Below are 6,206 nucleotides of genomic sequence, written 5' to 3'. Positions count from 1 at the left end.
ATTAACCTGAGAATTTCAGATATTCTCCGGCGTATTGAGGAGTATTCTAATTGGTCAAAAATAGGCGTGGCAATCTGTACTACAATCCGTACATTGGGCCGTCATTGTGGTTTAGTCACGCAGCGATTTTCACCTGCCGGCAAGTGGAGGCATTCTAAAATAGCCTCCGGCTCGAGATTTATGTGATGCTATATTGCATAATTTACGAGCTCGGCGCTAAAGTTGAAAACTAAACAATTAATACATAATAATCATGTTGGAAGAGTGCAATAAAACAAAAAAAAATACAACATTATTAATACAATATTATGCGTCGTCGTTACGTTGCTGACCAAAAAGGTCATTCATTCAATTCGTATTTATGCAGTCTGGTAACTGGTAATTGTTGCTATGGAAGTTAAGCCACCTTATTCCATTCTATAAGTTGGGTATATAGTTCTCAGCTAAGTGGTGTCTAATTGGGTATATCAGCTGGTCGAAGGAGGTTGAGGTATTTCTTTAAAAAGTCTACAATTGAAAATATATCTTTGCCTGTTTTTAATTCCTTAGTCAACTAAAATATAAATTCGCTAAAAATAGCTTTTATCGACTAGCTAATTACAAATAATTTGGATATTGTGAATATCAATCAAGAGTGATTGTATAATACGATTTTCTATTTTTCTTCTTTTCCGAGCATTACGTTTTGGAGAATACAGCCAATCAAAATACAATTAAATAACATTTCACGATCGCCTCTTTAGGGCATTGTATAATCACCGTCACAAATGGTTCTTGGCTATATGTAATTATTACATTACACTTGTAATGGGTACGTTAAAATTGACTTTTATTGATTTCGTGTGCAGTTGGCGGCGGTGTAAATCAAGGAAAATGTGCAAATAACATGCAATCAGTTTGGCGAGTCGTCGCTTAGTCAGCCCAGTGTATTCAGTAAATAGTGTTCGGCATTTGCTTATCCCCCCACATAAAGTGCCTTTTACTTTCTAAATTTAAATTACAAGCCTTGCTGTGATTATTATCCCCCAAGAAGCTCCTTGGTCGGTTAGTCAGTGCAATACGATCGGGGACTTCCGTTTGTGAATCAACTGGGAGAAAGATATCCGCCCAATTAATGCGAACAAATCAAATTAAATCGAACTTAAAAATAGCGTTCCCTTGGACGCCGTTCATTGAACCTGTGCTTCTGGATTTTTTCTCTTTTTTTTCGGAGCCGCCGGCCTTAGTTGTCAATACGGCTTGTGGTTTGCCATTAAGACAATGCTTTTAGAGGGTGCGGCTTGAACTTGGCCTTTGTATGGTCGATTAGACAAATGGTTTGTGTATTTGCCTATGCTATATAGTCGATAGTTAGTTGCTAATGTAATGCAGATCTTGCCCCGTCATTCCTGATATTAGATAATCGCTGATCGGATCACAACATTGTTTGGCCACACTTTGTTGATTAATGGGTCATTAGAAGAGGATTATGTCGTTGTTGCTCCGGAGATCACGTAGTCACTGGTATTTACATTGCCGTTTACAAGATAATGCCAGCGGCGCACATTAACTCATATTTAAGCGTTTCCGACATAATCAAAAGACTTAAGCGACGAACGCGACTTCCACAGCTGCACAGCTGTGCACAGGTGGAAACCAAAAACCAACGCCAAATTCAAAAACCAACCACCAACCAGCCCAGCATTCAAGTTCAATGGAATTTTCGTGCACGCGCCGTGCAAAGTAAAGCGAGAAATTTAAATTTAAATTTAGAATGCAATGGCAGCTGATTAAATATTGCATTACATAAAATGCAAAGCAAACGAATGAGCTCACTCCGCCGGCGACTCATTACACTTGAAGCTAATTAGTCGCCACTTTTCACCCTCGTTTAAGCATTAAAAGTATCTAAGTATCTTGGGTGCAAAAACATCATCGCAGCTGGTCTAATGAAATTGTTACCAGTTGTTTTTCCGCAGGCAGCTGCTCGATTGAATCCGTAATTTATGTTAATATACAGGAGCCCACTAACTAACACCTCCGATTGCGATACAAAAAGGTCTTAGAAAGTGCATAGCCTTCAAGCAATTGGCTTAAATTTTCGTATTGTTCGCCTTGACAACTTGGCGCAAGAATTTTGTGGCCGACTTTAAACGGTAGCTAAACAAAACTGGGCCTTAAGTGGAACATATTTGACGAATTATGCTAAACAGAACTTTGGGCGAAAACCGGTTCAATGGCGTGAAACCCATCCGCAACAAAAACTGTCAAATCATTCGATTAGCGATTGCTTACCATTGTGAAAAGACTCGTAAATAGAACGTTTCCTAGGAAATAACCCGGCGAAGAATTATGCAAATCCCCCAGAAAACCCAGATCAAAAGATGATATCTCTTCCTTGCTAGATCGACCGCAGCATTTCCGATGTGGCATTTAGCACAAAAAAGTGCCAGAACCAAAACAGAATACTGATCTCGAGCAAAAAACCCCTTGTAACTGGGAAAAATAACCACCTTTCGAAAGTATCAACTGACACCCATGACCATGACTCAGATAGCCGTAGTATAAACAGCAGCAGCAGCAGCCACATTCGGTCTTGACGCAAGTGCGTTGGGGAAGACCAAGTCGAGTCAGCTAACTGGATTTTGTGGCACAGACAGAGCCATCAATTAGCATGTGACTCCTTTTCGGCTTAATTGCCGCACCTGGCTTTTGAGGGAATCCACCTCTTTAAACAGAACTTTGTGTGACTTACATATGTGCAAGCGTATCAGGCGAATCAAAACCAGAGACAGGCACTTGTGAAATGAAAAGGCTGTGGAGGTGGGCTTCCGATTTCGGTTTTTGTTCGAGTCTCAACTGTCATCAACAGGTGTCTATTGATTTTTGAGCGGACCCACCCCCTTGGCTAAGCGGGTAAAGAGTGTTTGGCTGGTGGGAGAAGAAAAAACAACAATTTCAAGTGGCCAAAAGGGCTTGTCATTGGCACCATTTCATCGGCACCACCATACGTGGTTATATATATTAAATTAAATTCCTATATATCCATATGTAAACGAGTGCAAAATCTTCCGTGCTCCTTTGGCTTTAATTTTAACTTTCTTTGTGTGGTATAGTTGACAAGGTGCAACAAACTGGTTTAGTTTGAACACAGAGCTTTGTTCAACTTTAGCCGAATTTTTTACGACAATGTGATAATAATCACAATATACTCGTACATACCTGAGAAAAGCTACTTTTTACCGATTATTTTTGGGGGCTCGTTCCGATACACATGGTGATTAAGTTGGTGTTTATTTCTGCTCCACTGCGTGAACACGCCTTGGAAATGTTTTGGAACACATTCACGGTTAAGTAAGGCAAAGTCGTTAAAATCAACGGCGATAAGCTAAATATAAAGCTGTGATTGGCAGCAGAGAACACGAGCTGCAATCATGGCCAGAATTCGGAACTTCCCTTGACCATTCGAAAGGCCTTCTCTTGCACTCGTCCGGAAAACAGAATTCATCATCAATTTGCAGTACTGTACTGCTAAATGACTTATTTAATTTAATGAGTAGTTTAGCATTCCAGACTCATCGAGATAATTTTGTAAAGCGCACTCAATCTGCCATAATAATTTGTAAAAATTCCCATTCACCTGTCCCATTCACCTGTATTCACCTTTCCCGCGAATTCTACAATCAGTATCAATTATCAAAGCAATTTGTTTACGGGCACACTCATCAGCATATCCTTTCAAAAACAAAATCCCCCCAACTTAAGTTGCGTTATGCTGCATTGACTCTCTGGGATTTTTTTGAGCATGTTTTTGGTTTGCCGCACGTGACGCAAAATAAACTGAAAAACAAACAAAAAAACTGGCATAAAACAAACAAACAAAATACGAAATGCGAACGAGGCGCGCGGCTATTTTGCATATTCAACAATTTTACTGCTAAATGCGGGCCATATAAACAGCATCAGTTAGCCGGCGTCATCTTTGGCCCAAAGTGTGATTCAGCCCCAAACGAGTTGATCTTAGAAAGCGGAGGAGGGGAGATTCCCCCGCCAGCGATCTTCGGTTTCCACAGCCCGTGATTGATATATTATCGCCAAGTGGTGGAATTGGACTCCCCCTTTCGACAGCTCATCGCCGTGGAATAATACTAGTGGACTTCGATTTGGGAAAGCAAAACCTCAATATTATACAATAATTAGCAACAAAAATGATTGCCATTCGTAATTAATGCACATAATTGCCGCGCCAGATAGCTGGCGTAGAATGGAGTAAAAAATACGAAAAAAAATAAATAAAAACAGAATTGATAATTTTCGAAATGGACTCTTAATTGTATTTATTAATTGCGCTTAATTGAATTATGAATAATATTTATTTGCCCCCCCTAGGAAGTGCCGTTTACAGTCCTACCACAGATTCGTATTCTCGGAAGTCCCCAGCAAGGGCATCCGACGAGGGCTGGGAAATTGCCAGTTCCAAGTGGATCGACCAAGGCTGCAAGATCGTGCGATCCGATCCGATTCGATACGATATGATCCGATCCGGAGAAGGGGAAGTGAAGTGATCCACAGCGGAAGGTTGGGAAAAACTAAGCTAGTGGCTTCTGGTTTCTAAATACATTTATTTAGTTTTTAGTCCCTTCTTTCTCTTGATATTTATTACAATTTCATATTAAACTTTTTACTAGTAAGTTTGTTTTATTATTAAAGAAATATATATAATTTAAGCATATTTATTTATTTTTGTTGTTTTTATTTACGTTTCTGCATAAACAACCCTTTGGTTAAAATAAATCCCCCTGTTTACCAAATTTTAACTACTTTATGTATATTTCAAAGAATCACTATAAAACTATCCAATTAACATAACTACAATGGGAATGTTTTTTTGCTTTCTATTCTAATTCTCAACTTCAAACAAATGGCCAACAGGAACTGCTTTCCCCGGATTTTTGAAAATTTTGTAGCATTTCATACTGACATTAATGATTGATGGCATGGATACAAAAAGAAACTGTACTTCGATATTCCCATTTTGGGCAAAAAAGTGGACTACGTGACCGAGGCAAACATAAACACATTATTTTTTTTTTTTTAATAGAACAATGAATTTGTGTGGCACAGTAAAAACCCAATAAAGTCCGAAAAGGTCGTTTCCAGCAATTGCCGCCTGTGAAATTTTTAATTATAGAATCTAATTTGTTTGAACGCTCTTTTATCTTGATGATTGATCATTAGGTCTAAGAAAAAAATCAAATATACATAAAACAAACGCAAAGAAAAAAGTAAATCCGTCTTATGTAACAAAACTAAAAAATTGCAAAAGCCAAAATCATCGACCTTCAATCGCGAGACAAACTCAGTTCTCAAAGGAGCCATTTCGAAAATGTTTTGTGGCAAACAATTAAACATTGTTTAATGGCAGGGAGATAGAAACGCCCGTGTAGAGTGTTTTTTACTGATTATGGCTTGATCATGAGACTTCAATAAAACAAGCAATCCGGTTGACCCATAAAGGGGTCGGGCATGGAGGGAAGCTTTAGATGGGGAGATCGCTTAGGAGCTAGTCAACCGTTAAAAGGTTCACGGCCAAGGACAAGGAAATCCCAGTGAACGGCTACCGCCTCCATGAATCACGACTTGAAGCTCGGACTCCGTGTATCTGAAACAATTTTGTGACTTCTGGAACCTTGGGCATGTATATTCGTTTTGCATATTGTTCGCCGTCTCATATCTAATACCTTTAGAATACGCTTGTATGCGGCGTGCACAATTATATTTAAATATTTTAATACAACAAGTAAGAGAATTAAACAGCGAAAATAGAGGCTGTGCCTTAATCATGCAGCCCGGCTCACAGAACAATAGTAGAAATCTTAAGTCGGAAGAAAAGTTTTGACCCAGCCGTGAAGGCATTTGAACATGTGAGAGGTTGAGATATATATTTATATTTGCTGGCTTTAATCTGTAGGCACTTAAACCATATCAACATTTAGCTGAAATTATTACTTGATTGGCTTCCTAAAATATTGCACGAAAATCGGAAGTAAATGTTTAGCCGAATGTGAATGGTATTAAGGCTAATTTGGGAACTTTTTTTTGTAAGTGACTAATGCGAATTGGATTGCAATTATATAGTATACTATTATATTTTTTAAATAATTTACGTTATTCCCAGTAAGTGCTTATATTTACTTATAATTTCCCTCAATATTCTAAGTAAAAAG

This window comes from Drosophila sechellia, chromosome 3L (genome assembly GCF_004382195.2).
Source record: "Drosophila sechellia strain sech25 chromosome 3L, ASM438219v1, whole genome shotgun sequence".
Lineage (NCBI taxonomy): Eukaryota > Metazoa > Arthropoda > Insecta > Diptera > Drosophilidae > Drosophila > Drosophila sechellia.
This window is presented reverse-complemented; position numbering follows the sequence as displayed.